Source organism: Triturus cristatus, chromosome 7 (genome assembly GCF_964204655.1).
Source record: "Triturus cristatus chromosome 7, aTriCri1.1, whole genome shotgun sequence".
NCBI lineage: Eukaryota > Metazoa > Chordata > Amphibia > Caudata > Salamandridae > Triturus > Triturus cristatus.
The window spans coordinates 325869592-325889528 of record NC_140590.1 but is presented as its reverse complement, the minus strand read 5'-3'; the positions used below and the strand labels follow the sequence as shown (position 1 = coordinate 325889528).

At 49.0% G+C, this 19937-nt stretch overlaps 1 protein-coding gene across 2 annotated transcripts in view; it reads right to left on the bottom strand.

Annotated features, from left to right (window-relative positions):
* Window positions 1-19937, bottom strand: part of LOC146809586 (leukocyte antigen CD37-like) — a 180919-nt gene that overhangs the window by 141957 nt on the left and 19025 nt on the right. The window contains exon 1 of one of the 2 annotated variants that reach the window (XM_085616428.1): window positions 3313-3344. The exons of the other annotated variant lie outside the window; for it this stretch is intronic. The gene's annotated coding sequence lies outside the window, so the exon portion shown is untranslated. Of the gene's footprint in view, window positions 1-3312; window positions 3345-19937 lie in introns of those variants that run through there. 2 annotated transcript variants of the gene reach the window in all.

The window sequence follows — 19937 nt, the reverse complement described above, 5'->3', positions numbered from 1 at the left end:
TGTGCGGATCTCTTTGAGGACACCTAGTAACAGTCTGTGGCACTTCAAGCTTGTGCGGATCTCTGTGAGGACACCTAGTAACAGTCTGTGGCACTTAAAGTTTGTTCGGATCTCTGTGAGGTCACCTAGTAACAGTCTGTGGCACTTCAAGCTTGTGCGGATCTCTGTGAGGACACCTAGTAACAGTCTGTGGCACTTCAAGCTTGTGCGGATCTCTGTGAGGACACCTAGTAACAGGCTGTGGCACTTCAAGCTTGTGCGGATCACTGAGGACACTCAGTAACAGACTGTGGCACTTCAAGCTTGTGCGGATCACTGAGGACACCTAGTAAGTGGCATTTCAAGCTTGTGCCGATCTCTGTGAGGTCACCTAGTAACAGTCTGTGGCACTTCATGCTTTTGCGGATCTCTGTGAGGACACCTAGTAACAGTCTGTGGCACTTCAAGCATGTGCGGATCTCTGTGAGGACACCTAGTAACAGTCTGTGGCACTTCAAGCTTGTGCAGATCTCTTTGAGGACACCTAGTAACAGTCTGTGGCACTTCAAGCTTGTGCGGATCTCTGTGAGGACACCTAGTAACAGTCTGTGGCACTTCAAGCTTGTGCGGATCTCTGTGAGGACACCTAGTAACAGGCTGTGGCACTTCAAGCTTTTGCGGATCTCTTTGAGGACACCTAGTAACAGTCTGTGGCACTTCAAGCTTGTGCGGATCTCTGTGAGGACACCTAGTAACAGTCTGTGGCACTTCAAGCTTTTGCGGATCTCTGTGAGGACACCTAGTAACAGTCTGTGGCACTTCAAGCTTGTGCGGATCTCTTTGAGGACACCTAGTAACAGTCTGTGGCACTTCAAGCTTGTGCGGATCTCTTTGAGGACACCTAGTAACAGTCTGTGGCACTTAAAGCTTGTTCGGATCTCTGTGAGGACACCTAGTAATAGTCTGTGGCACTTCAAGCTTGTGCGGATCTCTGTGAGGACACCTAGTAACAGTCTGTGGCACTTCAAGCATGTGCGGATCTCTGTGAGGACACCTAGTAACAGTCTGTGGCACTTCAAGCATGTGCGGATCTCTGTGAGGACACCTAGTAACAGTCTGTGGCACTTCAAGCTTGTTCGGATCTCTGTGAGGTCACCTAGTAACAGTCTGTGGCACTTCAAGCTTGTGCGGATCTCTGTGAGGACACCTAGTAACAGTCCGTGGCACTTCAAGCTTGTGCGGATCTCTGTGAGGACACCTAGTAACAGTCTGTGTTACCTCAGGCTTGTGCTGCGCAGGGGCGGCTCCTCTGCTAAGATGTGGGAGCATTGCCATACAGGATAGCTCTCTTTCTCAATTGCAGAGTACCATATTCTTTGTGGTATCAGCAGGCATTAGCAGAAGCCACCATGTTGTCCCGTTTTGAGCCCACAGGGCCCCTAAACCATGTTCTCTGACACCCTCAGTTTAGCAAAAATCAGTTTTGCATAAAAGTCACAACAACCCAGGAAATTGTGTCTGAGCTCTATTTCAATATGCAGCACGATCTGTATCATCTTCATCAATCTTTGCCTCAGTCTTGAACCTTCCGCTGAAATCACATGTCCTACATCCTCATCTTCTGTTTTTAAAGCATTCACCTCCTGAAATGCCAGGATGCCACATCGTCCCGCCAAAAAGTGAATGCATTATAAGGTGATGATACATAGCCAGTGCTGATGCCACCCCAAATGGCATCCTTTTGAACTCATAAACACCACAGTGGCTGGCAGTTGTACGGTGATTCCTTTGCTACCTCTGCTTGGCAACAGGCTGACCTTAAGTCAAACTGGTAAAAATACAAAATAAAGCGGCCCACCCACCTATCATTGTAATTATATCATCAAGTTTGTAGGATGAATAATGCTTGACAGAGTAATGCACATCACCGCTCTTTGTTCTCACAATAGGAGAAAGCCATGGTGACTATAGGTAAAATCATCCCTTCTGCACACATTTTATCAGTCGCACCAGAGAGTTCCTTCCTTACACGAGAGGTACGTACCCTAGTTTGTGTTTAACAGGTTGGGCACCCTTTGTTAACGTGGTAAGGCGTTTGAATGGTAAAAGCTCACCCATTTCCACAGTAGACCCTTGGTCATGCTTCACCAACGGCTCTGCATGTTCTTCACCAATATCTCTTCCATCCTCTTTGACCACAATCACACATACCCTTTAAACACAGACACTCTACATGTAATGCATGACTTGTACCCTGTTGCCTTGTTTAAGTTTCTTATCCAACATGCCATGATGGAACCAGGCCAGGGTGTCTGGCCTTTGTATTCTGAACAAACTTTGCCATACATCCTCTTCCCTTGATTTCAGTCTGTTCCGAATTAACCATTCGAATTTGAAGTCACATTCGCTCCCAGACTCACATCTGGCTCATGGAGCCTGCAATTGACAAAAATAATTATGTCTCAATGGCCCTGCATCAAAGCAGCCCCACCACAACCTATCACCCCCTTTTAAAGCACTGTGTGGGGGAATAAATGGTCGTACTGCGGGGCTGCGACGGCAGAATCAAACTACACTGATTCCTACCCCCCCCCCCAGATAGTAAAAGCAGAAGTGGAGTTTAGTGGTTCAGGGGTCCCCTCGCACCCTGCACCCCAGTGCCACCGCACCTGCTGCGCTACTGACAGCTATTCCGAGAAAGGAAGTGAAAGAAGTATTTAGCAACCTCCCCAAAGAGATGTCACTAGAGACACAGAAAAAGAGAAGCAAGATTTGAGGAGTCTTGCACTGCCACCCAGGAAATGCTCACAGAGCGGAACTGAAAACTGCCCTAAAATATACAATAAAATGAAATAACACCTATATATTATAATATTTACTCAACTGTTTCATTCTGTGGGTGTATATGTACATACACACACACATATATACATATATATATATAAACATATCGCTCTCTCTCTATATATATATATATATTTATATATATATATATATAAACATATCGCTCTCTCTCTCTATATTTATATTATATATATATATATATAGACATATCTATATATATATATATATATATATATATATATAGAGAGAGAGAGAGAGAGAGAGAAAGATACATATAGCTATAGATATATAGAGATATAGATATCTCTATTGAAAAAATTAAAATTCCAACAATTCAAAGTGCTGCTGCCTAAAAAGTAATCAGATGATACTAATTGCCAATAAAGGATGGTGCAAGCTATGAAATTGTTATCAGTCTTACTCAGTGGCGGCCGGCATGGATCGGGGGCGGAGGAGTGGGGGGTTTAAAATAAAGGAAAAAAAAATTACCAGATTGCGGTGTCCCTTCTCGTCTCTCCTCCGTCATCTCTTCAGGCCACAACAGGGAAGCAGGAAGTACCCGGCTCCCACGCTCCCCATAGCCAATGCAGCAGGGTGATTGGTCTGAGCACCGGTGCGGCACTCAGCCAGGGACTGGGGGCCTGGGCATGTTCTCCAGCCAGGCTGTACTGCAGCCTGTGTGGAGAACATGCAAAGTGCGCATGAATGTTTGGCCGGCCTGAGACGGCTGGCCAAGCATTCATGCACACTTGGAGTGGGCAAACCACGCCTTACCTGCCCTGCTCTGAGCAGAGCAGCCCCACCCACAGAGCTGCTGCAGCAGGGAAACATAAAATGATAACAACAAAACAAGCAGCTATTATCATTTACTGTTTCCTTAATTTACAGAGCTAAAAAGTAGTGAGGGCGACGCTCCTCCGCCTTAGCTGTTAAAAGCCTGAAAGCTGTCCATCAAGCGTCAGTACACAGTCCATTGCTCGTTTCATTCTTTTCCTTGTCTACTTGTAGTTGGACTTTTTCCATTTAAATGTATGCTTGCAGATTCCATAACGGAAAGGAAGACACAGGACTGTGTGAGCTGCTCGTGCATGGCATGGGACAACGGGAGAAAGAGCATTAAGGGTCATGTCCCAGGAAACCAAAGCAAATAACCACACGCGCCAATGTAACCCAGCTTGTCTTTCAAATACACCCGCCCTCTGGTATGAGCGTCGATACGTCACTGTCATTGTGAGCCGGTATTGGTTCAATTGAAGATCTGTCAATGACGCTGCTCCTGGTGCCTGATCCTGGTAGACTGTAAACGCCATATTTCTGTGTTACAAAACAAAGCATCCTGGGAGTTCTGGGCTTAGAGTGCACGAATTGCCCCAAAGATGTCAGTGCTCCGTGTGCACTGACAATAAATGAACAAGCAGCAAGCACGAGCACAGGTAACTGTTGTTTAGCACAAACAGAGATCTTAACCCATCCATATTTGGTGTGAGTAGCTCATTCCACTTTGTTTTCGTTTGCATTCTGGAATATTTATAAAGGGAACCCCAAAAGTGTCAGTGCCAGAACAGAATTTAAACACATCTGAGGCTACCTAAATTGAGAAATCTGCATCAAAATACTAGTACACCAGTCGAATGGTCCCATCGCATGAGGGAGACGTCAGCCAGACGGGCACATTCAGCCAACAGCGCTGAGAACACGAGGGCGCGTAGACTCTATGTCAACACCCGCTCCCTTTCTAGTGGTTGATGCTCAAGGACCCCGCCTAGGGACCCCTCCTCACTGATGCAACCTCCGTCCTTAGTTTCTGGTGTCCTCTATATACCAACAGCACCAAACTCCTGTCCACCCTCCCCCTCCTCCAGTCCAACATACCCGACTGTGGGCCTGCTGGGAGACACTGGCTGAGTCTCAGGGCAGTAACACTGAAGCCCTCCAAAACCGGGACCCTTTGTTAACCTGTATCACATCCACCAGCACAGCCTCTTGGATCCAACCGTTAAATATTAGAAGTCACCCAAGGAGCAGGTCAAGTCTCAGCTACTTAAACAGGAAAGTCCACGCTTGGAGCCGCCATCTGTCCCTCCACCACACCCCGCAGAGTGCATCGATCTGTATAGTGCACATTATATGTTACTGTGATGTCAATGTGCCGACCATGTCAATGTCTCGCTGCTAACATTGTAATCTATCCGCAGTCTCTTGTGCACTGCTTGTACAATGAGCAGCACTCCCCCAGCAAGCTGGCTGCTGTCCAGGGACTACGAGGAATAACTGAATCTCACAGCTACAGCGGAGCACGGGGGTCCAGCTCGAAGCTGCGCATGACTATCCAAAATTGCAGGACGGTTCATATGCACAATCTGGTGGTTTTTATGTCATGTTCGTTTAACACCTGACTAGGAAACTCTGCAAGTGTTGAAGGGGCTGAACTTAGCCTGACCCACACTGCTGGAAAACACAGCAACCATGCGCCGAGAGTGCCAAGAAAAATAGCAAGCACTGGAAGGACCAACCATTTTGAAATTGGTTTAGCAAGGATTTTTACCATCCTTCAGTACTACACATAGTTCAGGTGTCATGTGTGTTGCGGCAGGGCAAGCATCCCCAACACAGAACATGTGCAGCACAAGGGAATGCTTGCTCACACTCAGGACAGGTCTAGACAGTACAGCAGAGCTAGCATCCTTCGCATATGCAGAACATTGACAGTTCAGTCAATAGCATTGCAAGCGTCCCTCGCACACAGAGAAAAGTTGCAGGAGAGGCACCGGCGCTGCAAGCTTCCCTCGCACACAGAGACAAGTCACAGTACAGGCAACGGCACTGCAAGCTTCCCTCGCACATACAGACAAGTCACAGTATAGGCAACGGCACTCCAAGCTTCCAGTGCACACAGAGAAAAGTTACAACACAGGCAACAGAGCACAGCAGGCTTCATTGGCACACAGAGAAAAGTCACAGTACAGGCAACAGCACTGCAAGCTACATTGGCACACAGAGAAAAGTTACCGTACAGGTAATAGTACTGCAAACTTCCTATTCACACAGAGAAAGGTCACAGTAAAGGGAAAAGCACTGCAAGCTTCCCTTGCACATAGAGGAAAGTTCCAGTACAGGTAACAGCACTGCAAACCTCATTTGCACATAGAAGAAAGTTACAGTACAGGCAACAGCACTGCAAGCTTCCCTTACACACAGAGAAAGATTACAACACAGGCAACAGCAGCACTAAAGCTTCCTTTGCAAACAGAGACAAGTCACAGTACAGGCAACAGCAGTGTAGTCTTCCTTGGCACACAGAGAAATGTCACAGTACAGGCAACAGCACTGAGAGCGCCACTTACATAGAGAGAAAAGCTACAGTATCAGCAACAGCACTGCAAGCTTCCTTTGCACATAGAGGAAAGTTACAGTTCAAGCACCAGCACTGAGAGCTTCCTTTACACACAAGAAAGGTTACAGTCCCAGCACTGCAAGCTTCCCTTGTCATCTGGACCTCTTTGAGTTCTCATACTGCATGGGACACTTTGGGAGACGGGCTGCAGATTTACAGGCTCCTCAAGGTATAGGGCAAGGTATAGAACTAAAGGTCCAAACAAACTTGATTAAAAGCATGAAAATTAATAAAAACAAGTCGTCACACACTAAAGAAATATGAGCCGAAGTTATGTAAAAGAAATAACATTATCAGAAATAATAAAAACAGGGCAGAACTAGTCCAAGTTAAATTAGAGTTAAAGTGCAGTTCCCAGCATGGCAGTCATCCAGGGGTCGATGCGGCGACCCCTAGTTTGCCCTGGCGAAACCTGCCAGTGCTTTTTGTACTCTCTGTCCTCAGAGGTAGCAAATAACATGCCAAGAAGGTAAACAGTATTCAAAAATAAAACGTGCCCGTTTCAGAATAAAACATACAATGAAACAATTAAAAACACACATATCTTTAAACGTGTTACCATGCTCTATTGTTGTGAGTATATGAAAAATCATGTGTTTGAACAGAACCGTCACCTCTGTGTCCCACAAGTGTGATAGTTTCTTACAAGTGATCGTAAATTAAAATGTATACAAATAATGTAGTTCATATGACCATTAGGTCCATACGAAATTGTACAGATCAGCTGACCGCCATTGTTTTCTAAATCACTTTTTGTGCCTCTCCCTATGATTTTGTAATTATATTTTCCCTTAGAAGTATACACAAGGCTATAGTGACTCAGACCCTGTGATATCATTAGAATGAAGTGGTTGAGGCGTCACATCCTGGGATTCAGGGTCAAAGCTCACTTGCTGCTGGCCCTTCCTGTAACGTCAGTGAGGTCAAAGGGTGAGTCATGTCACTTTCACTCTTCCTGGCATTTTGGTAACTCGACGTCCATCTTTCACAGAGCAGTTTGGACTGAAGTCTGTAGGTTGAGCCGCGCTGCCTCAGCTCTCTATGCAATGCCGAGTTCACAGCTAGGATGCGGCGCGTGAGTTTGGGGTCAAAGAACACATGAGGATGTTTTAAAGCTTCAAATTATTTTGAAGGAAAACTGTATCCAAGTCTCAATGCGTCGGGTGATTCTGTGCCATCGTCACCAACCAGGCGCATTGCCCCATGCAGCGGCGGCTCGACGCTTTAGTTCAAACGATAGGGCGTCTGTGGCTGGATAATTCACATTTTTAAGGGACTTTTTGAAGGTTCACTGTAATAGTTGCAATTTTTTTCAGAGCTAGTTACGCTAAACGAAACCACGTTTAGAAGTATTTCTGATCGGCTCCCTCTAGAAACAGTTTTTTTTCCCAGCACACAGGTGGGTAGATCGGACAGACTCTACCAGCAGCGAGGGAGGTGTGCCAGATAGGGCAGCATCTAAAAGCAGTGAGGCAGGTGTCTGCCAGATAGGGCAGCATCTAAAAGCAGTGAGGCAGGTGTCTGCCAGATAGGGCAGCACCTACGAGCAGCGAGGCAGGTGTCTGCCAGATCGGGCAGCATCTACCAGCAGTTAGGCAGGTGTCTGCCAGATCGAGCAGCATCTACCAGCAGCGAGGCAGCGAGGCAGGTGTCTGCCAGATAGGGCAGCACCATGGGCGTCCGCAGGGGGGGGCAAGGAGGGGCGCTTGCCCCCCCCTGGAGTGCTCCTCCTTGCCCCCCTTGCGGCCATCCATGCTTTTACGGATGCCTTTTGTCCGTAATTACGGGCCCTGCAGGGAGCAGAGCTGTTCCCTGCCAGAGGCCTCAACTCCCTGATCGGGCGCCTCGCACTCCTCCTCGCAGCCCCTCCCGCCCATTGTCATGCTGTCTGTGGCTGATTATCACAAACAGAATGACAATGGCCAGTTTGAGCTGCGCGCCACAAGCACGAGTGGTTAGGTCTGGACACAAAGACCTCCTTTTAACCAGTGCTTAATTTGCAAAAGCAGAAGTGCCGGTGCCGAAAATGTTTCCAAGGAGGCCATAGCCCACTTCTATCTCTGGTGTTCCCCACCTTCAACACTAGCACTGCCTCAGTCTATCTTCTAACCATGCTCTGATGTTTGTCCCATAGGTCTTTTCTCTAAGAGTCTATCCTCTCGCCTCTCTAATCATTTTCTATCGTCTTTGTCACACCTGGTGTGTTACCTACTTCCCTGTATTTCTGATTTGCCCTCTATTCCTTATGCATTCTACCCATGCCCGTTTTCATCTTCCTTTTTATGCATATTCTGCTTTCTCTCCCCTCGATCTTGGCTCTTTACTTTCACTCTTCTAGCAGTGATTAGCTGTATCTCCGTTTTATCCATTCTCTGCTCTTTTTTTCTCTCTGCCATGTCCTGTCCTCTACATCCTTTCAATCTATCTTCTCCCTTCTATCACGGTCTGCTGCGCACCATGTCTGCCTTCTCTTTCTCTCTGTATCTGATTTGCTCTCCTCCTTTTCTTCTTCTCTGCTGTGTTTTATCCCTCTCTTCTCCTTGTTTCTTTCCCCTCTTTGCTCTTGCTCTCTCTCATCTTTACTAGTGCTCTCAGCCCTGTCTCTAGCCTGTACATGTCCCTGCTATTTTGTCATTCCTAAAGAAGGGCAAGGTGACATGTATTTTAATTCTTTATCTAAACCGACACGACACGAGTGCAAAAAAAAGAAATGCACACCAAAATAAAATGCTTTTTTGCACATATTAATCAGTGCATTGCGGAACAGGCGGCTGCTCCAGCACAGCAGGTTAGGTCACTGCTAGTGCCTCCTGCAATTAGTAGGTCCAGGGGTGACAACGGCATCGGCATCCAATGCTGAGCTTGCTGTGACCCTGACTGCTACAGCACAAGCATTGTCCCCGACCGTAATGCTGCCAATGCCGGTGTGTATGGCTGTGGCACCTGCTGGACTCACGCGCTGAACAATTAGCATGCTGGGGGGCAGCGCACAAACAGGTGACTCCATGGCACACAAAAGTTGTGCTCGGCCACAGCCGTATTGAGCCCATTGCGGATAGCAGCAATGTAGGGCTGCCATCTATACCACTCTGGTCACGAAGCAATTTGAAAATGCACACTTAATTTAGTTTATTCTTCCTCGCGACCTCACTCCCAAGTTCCAAATGAGCTCTCGGAGCTTCCTTGCCTGAAATCCGTCATGAGCTAGCCCCCACCTACAATTAGCCAATGGGAGGCTCAGGCAATGGCAGGGTGCAACAGACTCGGGGAATCGAACGCAAGCCATTTTTTGACGATGACTTCTTGAATTCGTGACAGGTGTGATGACATCACTAACGTGGTGATACACAATCATGCCTGCCTGAACCGGTGTATGCCTGCCTGTGAACACATACCAGCCAGTCACCATGGCAAGGTATGTTATACTTTATATTTTGGAATGGAATAATTAATATTGAGACGACCACCTGCAGGTTCAGAAATCATAGTCCCGGCCCTGTGAAATAAGTTCCGGTGCTGAGCACCGGAAAGCACCGGCTCAAATTAAGCACTGCTTTTAACACAGTGTAGCTTGAGAGCAAGAGGTCTTCTGAATGAAGTTCTGGGGGGGTCGATGCATTATTCTCCCAAGTCAAAAATTGAGGTTGCGCCATAGCCCAGATTTCAGATCCCACCAAAACGTACACAGACTCGTGTCAATAACATATCTATCTGCCAGTATGCACCCTATCATGTCTGGCAGGACATGCTGACCCTGTGTTTCACTGCCTCCTATCCCCCTGCACCCCACTCCCCACTGCCTCATATCCCCCTGTACCCCACTCCCCGCGCTCAGGGCCGGCTCTAGGGCGGTGCGACCGGTGCCACCGCCCCGGGTGCTGACTTTGTGTAGGGGGCGCTAATATGATTTTAAAAGCACCTGCTTCTTTCCTGGACTCCTAGAAATTTTCAGCCACCAATAAAAATGTCTAAATGACTGCAGTGATTAATGCACTTCTTAGAGAGGGAGAGATCGAAGTTTTGTGTAATGGAAGTTTCTACTCATCCTAAGGTAGCGCAGAGGGTTACTATGCTTGCTGCAAAGAACGTGCAGTTCACAAAGTGCGTATAATGTAATGTAAATAGGTCAGTGGGTCACACTTTTGTCAGAGAGACCATATTGTTGATAACTCTTTATGAGTTAAAATCCTAATGTGGAACAGTGAGCAAGTAACTGTTATGAAAGATGCATGCAAACTGTAGGGTATGGGCTAGAGTGTTATGATTTCCCCCCAGCTTTTCATTATCCTAATGTGGCAAAATGGGTTAATTTGGGTAGAAATCAATTCTTATTAATAAAGGGAACCCCCCATCCATGGTGCTAGGTTTTAAATTCTAGGTTTCTGATTCTCCTGGCCAAGCCCTCTTAAACTATCCTGCCTACCTGTACGGATGACCTGTGACTCCTACACCTTCTTGTCCTCTCTCTTATGTAACATTTCCTATGCACTGTTTACACACTTAGGATTGTTTGTCTCTATGTAATCTGTGTAATGTAAAGTGTTCTGACACCTTACACGGATAGGAGCGGCGCTATAAAATGAATTAAATGCACCTGAGACTGAATGGTTACGGAGGCTTGAGGGGCGCTGTGAAAGGATGGTTATGAAGAACCTGTAGTGGAGGTGGTCATTGGGGGTGCCAAAAAGCATTGTCGCACTGGGCGCCACGAGCGCTTAAGCCGGCCCTGCCCGCGCTTACTGCCTTATATCCCTCTGTACCCCACACCTCGCGCTAACTGCCACAACATATCCCTCTGTACCCCACACCTTGCGCTAACTGCCACAACATATCCCTCTGTACCCCGCACCTTGTGCGCACTGCCACAACATATCCCTCTGTACCCCGCACCTTGTGCACACTGCCACAACATATCCCTCTGTACCCCGCACATCACGCTCACTGCCACATATGCCTCTGTATCCCACTCCTCACACTCACTGCCTGATCGCTCATTTTACCCTGCCATTCATCTTCTACGTGTTCTCTCCCCTTCCACTCGTTCTACCTCTGTTCACCCCCTTACTTCTTTTAGTGCCTTACATCTTTCTCAATATCTCTACTTCTTTTCCTCTTCAGTAACATCTGTGGCACATCTCTGCACTTCCATTATATCAACGCACCCCTCTACCTCACCTGTCTACCTCAGTCTTTATTATTCCCTCTTCCTCAGCTGTCTCTACATGTCTATGACACACCTCTCCCTCTCTCTACCTGGCCCCCTCACGTTCTACGACTGCGTTATTCTCCCCTCTCCAGCTTTGATTTACCTGTCGCTGCTCCTGAATCTTTTTCTTCTACACCTCACTTCTTTGCTTACCCTTCACCCCTCGCTACCCTTCTGTTTGCCTTACTACGGTCTTTACCCGACCCACCTTTCAGTGCCTCTTCCCAATTCGCCTCACTCCCTCACAGCGCTCTCCTAGCATGCATCTGTTTCTCCCCTCACCACCATGCCTGTCTCTACCCCTCCTTATCTTTCTAACCAGCCTAACTTTCTACCTTCCTGTTATTCCTGGTAGCGAACCTTTCATTTCACCCCTCCGGTTGTATTACCTATGCATTCAAATTGAGTAGGTCATTGCTGTGCTCCCAACCAGACATCGAGACCCAGTCCCCTAGCCTCTCAACATGCCCAGATATAATAACAAGCATTGGCATAGCCAATTGGTCTCGCCTTTGGGACCTGCTGCAGAACTAAATACTTATACTGCCGGCATCATACTTACCCAGCTATATAAGTTCTTCAGTCAGTGAGTCAGTCATAAGGTCCCAAAGGCGAGACCTATTGGCTATGCCAATGCTTGTTTTTCTCAGGTTGGCCTGAACATTACCCGATCCTGATTGTCTGCCATTTTAGCCCCGCCCCCATTGATTAACATTAGCCACGCCCCTTCATTTGCCAGGTTCGCCCCCCCCTGGAAAAATTTCTGCGGACGCCCATGGGCAGCACCTACCAGCAGTTCGGCGGGTGTCTTCCAGATCGAGCAGCAACTACCAGCAGTTAGGCAGGTGTCTTCCAGATCGAGCAGCACCTAACAGCAGTGAGGCAGGTGTCTGCCAGATAGGGCAGCACCTACCAGCAGTTAGGCAGGTGTCTGCCAGATCGGGCAGGGTGTACCAGCAGCGACGCAGGTGTCGGCCACATAGGGCAGCACCTACCAGCAGTTAGGCAGGTGTCTGCCAGACAGGGCAGCATCTACCAGCAGTGAGGCAGGTGTCTGCCAGATCGGGCAGCGTGTACTAGCAGCGAGGCAGGTGTCTGCCAGATAGGGCAGCACCTACCAGCAGTTAGGCAGGTGTCTGCCAGATCGGGCAGTATTTACCAGCAGTTAGGCAGGTGTCTGGCAGATCGGGCAGCTTCTACCAGCAGCGAGGCAGATGTCTGCCAGATAGGGCAGCATCTACCAGCAGTCAGGTAGCTGTCTGCCAGATCAAGCAGCATCTACCAGCAGCGAGGCAGGTGTCTGCCAGAAAGGGTAGCACCCACCAGCAGAGACATAGGTGTCTACCAGATAGGGCAGCACCTACCAGCAGTTAATCAGGTGTCTGCCAGAAAGGGCAGCACCTACCAGCAGTTAGGCAGGTGTCTGCCAGATCGGGCAGCATCTACCAGCAGTGAGACAGGTGTCTGCCAGATCGGGCAGCGTGTATTAGCAGCGAGGCAGGTGTCTGCCAGATAGGGCAGCACCTACCAGCAGTTAGGCAGGTTTCTTCCAGGTCGGCCAGCATCTACCAGCAGCGAGGCAGGTGTCTGCCAGATAGGGCAGAATCTACCAGCAGTCAGGTAGCTGTCTGCCAGATCAAGCAGCATCTACAAGCAGTGAGGCAGGTGTCTGCTAGATAGGGCAGCACCCACCAGCAGTGATGTGGGTGTCTGCCAGATAGGGCAGCGTCTACCAGCAGTGAGGCAGGTGTCTGCCAGATAGGGCAGCACCTACCAGCAGTGAGGCAAGTGTCTGACAGATCGGGCAGCATCTACCAGTAGCGAGGCAGGTGTCTGCCATATAGGGCAGAGTCTACCAGCAGAGAGGCAGGTGTCTGCCAGATAGTGCAGAATCTACCAGCAGCGAGGCAGGTCTCTGCCAGATTGGGCAGCATGGCAGCATCTACCAACAGCGAGGCAGGTGTCTGCCAGATAGCACCTACCAGCAGCGAGGCAGGTGTCTCCCAGATAGGGCAGCATCTATCCGCATTGAGGCACGTGTCTGCCAGATAGTGCAGCATCTACCAGCAGCGAGGCAGGTGTCTGCCAGATAGGGCAGCATCTACCAGCAGGCAAGCAGATGTATGTCATATAGGGCTGCACCATCCAGCAGTGAGGCAGATGTCTGCCAGACAGGGCAGCATATACTAGCAGTGAGGCAGGTCTCCGACAGACAAGGCAGCATCTATCAGCAGTGAGGCGGACATCTGCTAGATAGAGTAGCACCTACCAGTAGTCAGGCAGGTGACTGCCAGATCAGGCAATATCTACCAGCAATTAGGCAGATGTCTGCCAGATAGGGCAGCTCCTACCTGCAGCGAAGCAGGTGTCTGCCAGATAGGGTAGCATCTACCAGCAGTAAGGCAGGTGTCTGCCAGATAAGGCAGCGCCTACCAGCAGCCAGGCAGGTGTCTGCGACATCGGCAGCATCTATCAGCAGCGAGGCAGATGTCCGTCAGATAGTGCAGTATCTACCAGCAGCAAAGCAGGTGTCTACCAGATCGGGCAGCATCTGCCAGGCGTGAGGCAGGTGTCTGCTGGATCTGGCAGCGCCTACCATCAGTCAGGCAGGTGTCTGTCAGATCGGCAGCATCTACTAGCAGCAAAGCAGGTGTCTACTAGATCGGGAAGCATCTGCCAGGCGTGAGGCAGGTGTCTGCTGGATCGGGCGGCCCCTTATCAGCAATCAGGCAGGTGTGTGCCAGGCAAGGCGGCAGCAGGCAGGCTTAGGCTCTTCTCATCTATTCAGCAGCCAAGCTTCTTGGAGCACGTGCCTCTGGCATCTGGGCTCTCTTCAGGAAAAGGGTCCAACTATCCTCAATGTCAGAAACTAGTGCTGTGAGAATTCATCTTTGCAGGCAAGCAGGGATTCTTCCATTCCTTTTTTAATTCCAGATACTTTCCTTCCGTGCAGTGAGTTAAAGGGTGTTTTAGAGGACGAATCTCTTTACGGTTGTTCTTGATCTCTAAAACATTCCTCATAAAACTCCCATGCTTTCACCTCCCATATTATATTGAAGAGTGATGCTGTCCTGTCCCAGGAACATGCCATGGCACATAAAATCATTCTCAGAGTTTTCTGCACCTAATAACCAGCCTAGTACATTCTTGCGTCATCTACGCAGAGATGTCGTCTGCCGCGCCCCTCCATCCATGTGCCTCTCAGATCTGCACACTGGGCTATTAACACAACCGCCCCAGCAGCCAACACGTGGACTAGGGAAAAACACCTGATGTAGCCATGGGCCTTATTCCTCTCCGGCCCAGGTCAACCCTCCCCACCCGTCCTGTCCTTCATGTAAAAGCTCTCTGAATTGTCAGCTGGACAGTACAGCAATTAGCGCGTGTACAGTAAGGAGGACTCCAGGCAAAAACATCTGTCCCGCTGTAAGTACTTTAATCTGAGTATTGGTAGAATATACCACACAACTATGATAAGTGTACACGGAAACAGTATCCTCACTTCACAAATGCTCTTTTAAGACTAGGAGCCTGATCTACATTTATGGGGTCAGCCCCTCCCCCGCCAGGTTGACAGAGTAAGTTAGTCCATCGCCCTGACGGAGCTTCCCACGGCCACATTTTGAAATGCCTGTAGGCCCAGCGAACATTTCAAGCTAGGGCGGGAAACGCTGCCAAGGTAGTTCCTGCCGATGTATATATAATGAATAATGATGGAACCCAGCCTGTGCTAAAGTTACAATTTTCTTTTATTTTCAAAAATAAGTCCCAAAGTGGAATTATTTGGGGGAAAATAAAGAAAAATAATTCCCCCCTCGCCATGGGAGTTTGCTCCCATGACGAGGGGACATTGAGCACTTTTCAGTGCCCCTTACCGCCAGGATTTTACTGGTGGTGACGGGTAATGAAAACGGCTGCATCTCCGCCAATCTAAATTAGGTGGACGGACATATAGCCAAGCCTCCGACAGCCCGTACTCTGTAAGGCATGGGAGGAGTCTGACCACAGCAGAGAAGGAGTAGTCACCGCCGTCGTCAAACTATGGTCCACTGGCTTTAAATTGGGTGGCGCGCCATAGTCTTGGCAGGGAGGGAACTCCATCGCCCTGTCCGCCTAGGATCAAATTGGGCCCTATGGCGCTGATGATATTTTCTAGGAATAAGTTACAAATGAAATGTCACATTATACGTAGCGATGGGCACGTTGCTGCAGCACGGGCTCCCAGGAGAATGTGCAATCTAAACTTGTTTGAAAGTTTATACGTTATCCCTTCTGTCTCGAGCCAAGATGAGAAGATGTTCTGACTTTACTTCCATTGCAGCCGCTGAACCTCACGATGACGTCACCTCTCCTGTAAACAAGCCTTTGATGAGCTGAGCTCAGTCCGGGGCTCTTAGAATCCGAACCGCAGTGTCCGATTCAGTGGCGGCTGAGCATGGTTACAGCTGAAGACAGGAACACGCGGTGCACTTCACTCTCTAAAAGCCTCTTTAAAAGGTATACATGACAGAGATCACAAGACTGCGTACAAACAAAACTAATAGCAAATATTCGCAAAGTAGAGTCAGGACCATAAAAGTAGTCAGCGCGTGACTAGATGCAAAGCCTGCCAGCTCGCGCCGTGGCGTAACACGAGCGCCAAGGGCCCAATGCAAGGAAGGAAAATGACCCCCTCCGCCCCCACCCCCTCCAGGCCCTGGTTGGGTAGAAGAAGACCGCTGTAATTGGTGATTAGTGGGGCCCACACGCCCTTGCCCCGGTGCCACTGCTCCTGCTGCATCATTAGTAGCTAGCCCCTGGCAGTATGACTGCAGGGCAAAGGCAAGAGTGGCAGCATGAAGGAGAGGCCAGTCAAAGGTATGTGAAGACAGCAGGGGTGAGGCTCAGAGCCTACCCAAGACTCTGACAAGTAGACTGGCACACACAACCCAGAGCTGCCAAGGCATTACGCCAGTCAGCCTGGGCTTTTATGCAACCAGACTTTGCATTCTGGGACTTGTAGTATCACTACTAACCTTGCAAATAAGGGCTCAAAAAATCCAGCACATAAAGTGTGTTGACTACAAAGGCCAGGGCTGGAAAAAAAAGTTTGCGCACATAGGACTGGCACTGGCAGCTGGGGGAGGCCGCTCAGGCCCTCGCCCTCGCATCGATCAGTGCCCACAGCTGCTCAATGCCAAGTGTATCATCTGGGTCTGCAGTGTTTTCTGTGAATGAGAGATTCGCAACATTTATTGCGGGAATCTCAATTTTTTTCCATCCGGGCTCCAGTAGTTTGTCCTGTCCATGATTGTTTCTTTCCACTCTGAGACGTGTCGTCTTGCATTTATAACGGTAATACAAAACGAAGAGTACCAGAATACAAAGAACACGGGCAGTACCTGATACGTCATTCATGCCCGCCACAGAACAACTGGAGACCTCTGATATGTCAACGTTTGGAAGCACTTTAGAAGGCACATTACAGAAGTCATACACATTGCTGTATTCCGTACTCAACAAAGTCTTCCCTAAAATGTACACTTTGTGCTCAGGACTGGCACTACATAAAGACATCTTTAAGCATCTGCCTTATGGTTACAGGAGGGCACCAGAATACAACAAATGCTGGGGAACCTGGGGAATCCAAACGGCAAAATGTCATTTTGCCTAGGGGTTCGATACACGTGCCAGACTTTGTAGTAGTACTGTGCTCAATTTACAGAGAATGAGCCAATCTCGGTGTCCAGGGTATTATTCACCAGTTCTCTGCAGGAGCAATGGAAACCAATGAGTGACGTATGCCATGCTATGGTCCAATCATACAACCCCAGTCTGATCTCTGGCAGCACCCACGATGGGCACGACCCAGCCACCCAGTCCTGTCTCTCCCCCGCTCATGAGGTCTCACCACTTTCTCCAGGAATGTACCCTCCAGTACTCACAGTACAGGCAGGGAGGTGCCTGGCCGTGGATCTCTTTCACAAAAGCACACTAAGTCTATGAAGGAGGGGCTTATGTATGTTTGTATGTATGTATATATGTATGTATTCGAACATCTCTAAGTGAATCCAAAGACACACGCTTCAGTCGATGAAGAACAGTCCAGCAATGAACAGTTTTGTAGATTTAATCCAGTGAAATACCAACAAACGACCCAACACGTTTCGACATCTCGCACACCTTGGTCACAGGCACAACCGAGGTGTGAGAGACGCCAACACGCGTTGGGTGGTTTGTTTTTGTTTCACTGGATTAAATCTACAAAACTGTTCATTGCCGGACTGTTCTTCATGCATTTAGTGTGTGTCTTCGGATGTACGTAGAGTGGTTCTAAAATTTGCGTGCACCTCACCCTCACACGTACCGAAGTTGCAGAGTCCTAACTACGAGGATCGGTAACTCTGAAATGTATGTATGTATGTTATTTCTATGGCACAAACCTAGCCAAAAGGCAACAGAGCACTCTATATGGTCAAAGACAAGCATACGGTCAACAAGTAAGAGGAGACTGCTCTGGGTTGTGAGAGGTTAATGCATTGTGACATAGTCTTCTTTAGAGAGGTGCGTCTTCAACTCTTTCATAAACTGGAGCAGCGTTGAGGCGGCCCTATGAACAGGGGGTGTTGTTTCAGATACTGGGTGCTTAGGGGCCTAAACCCCATAAAGGGTCCACCCAGGATGCAGAAACTTCAGGCAATGAAATGATGGTTCCCTGATGTATGGCATGGCAGAGGCGGCTGGGATAAAGGCCAGATAAGAGGGGGTGAATATACAACAGCAGGGCGAGTGGAACGGTGGTCCATGTCTCTGGGGATAAAATATTCAACTTCTGGGCTGTGGACTGACTGTGTTCGGCTGGCTGCTCTCAAGAGTAGGCCTTGATCTGTGTACAGTGGATCATTCCGCCATGCTCACAGCACAACCGCACGATGGAACAGGTCTTGGACGAAAGGGTCAAAAGAGGTGAAAAGGACTGCGGTGAACTGATTTGTCTTTTCTGTGCCTTCTTCTACACCCAACATTGAAACAAATGCACCCTCTAGTAACTGCACCCTTACACACTAAAACTTAACAAGCACTGGCAAAGCCAATAGGCCGCACATGTGAAACCAGGGCTCACACCTATGGGCTTTGCCACTGTTTTAATTTTCCCGGATGGCTGCCGTGCACACGCAAGGTGGGCATCTTGCAAAGCTTTTCTTTTGTTTCTCAAAAAGCATTCGAAGATAGCAGTTGGGAATCCACAAACGCACATCTGCCATCTTGCCATGATTTTTCTTGTGCCTTAAGAAAAATAATGTTAAGATGGCTGGTGCACGCCAGCCAGCTTGCAATGAAAGCATAAGAAAAACCATTCCAAGAAAACTGCCTTGCGTGTGAAACAGTTTCTGGAGGCAGTGAGAGTCGCATGGGTTGGGAGGCAAGTGGGTACACGGGTAAAGCCACTGAATCGGGAGCCCAAAGCCCACAAAGGCCACTCTAAGTCCATATGGGTTACACAAGGTCTGCTGTCAACAGAGAGCTAGCAGAGCTGTTGGCGGGACCTAAAAAGCAGCATTTCCAGACTATAAGAGGCACTGCTGCCAAGTGGCCAGGTATCCTGAGAGTTACCTCCCGCCAGTTCTTTCTTGGCCCCAACAGAGGTCTGGATCTGAGATTGCATTTTCCATCCTCCCAGTCGTAGCTCGGGGCTTCAGCTTCCAGCCGGGGGTTCAGCTTCCAGCCGGGGCTTCAGCTTCCAGCCGGGGCTTCAGCTTCCAGCTCGGGGCTTCAGCTTCCAGCCGGGGCTTCAGTTTCCAGCTCGGGGGTTCAGCTTCCAGCCGGGGCTTCAGCTTCCAGCCGGGGGTTCAGCTTCCAGCCGGGGGTTCAGTTTCCAGCTCGGGGCTTCAGCTTCCAGCCGGGGGTTCAGCTTCCAGCTCGGGGCTTCAGCTTGCAGCCTGGTGCTGGATGGAGAACAAGACTGCTGTAGGCGGCCCTCGTGACAAAGGCCCACTTGGTGAAGAATTGCTTAGTTCCTACTACGACCTGGACCCACATTTTTAAACTTTTCTTTAATCGGACAAAACTTTACAAGTGGGAATGACAACAGCTGGTTCTCATTTCGAGCATCTGAGGACCTTAAAACAGCTGCGCTGGAAACCCGAAGCCCCCTTTTACACAGAGTCCCCAAGCAAGGACTTTCTGGGAAGCGAAACAAGTGTTTTTTTCAGCGGGATTGGAAGGAGATGAGTGGAGGGGCACATGGTAATCCTCACTCGCTGCTGATTCTGCCATGAGGCAGTAGAATGGCTGACGTGTCCTCCTCGCTCTCAGAGATGGAAAATCTCAGAGAAGGCCAAGGTTGGGGGGCGGGGGTGGGGGGGGGCACTCATTCCTGCAGACTAGGGGGAGGGAGTGAGAGCTTGCACCCCAGATGTTAGCAGGCTCTGGAAATCAGAGTTTGGCGGCACAAGGAATGTCCAATATTGGCCCTGGACGGCGGGATTCACGGCAGATATTCCGAATATTCATAAAAAGTCCATTTAGGTGCAC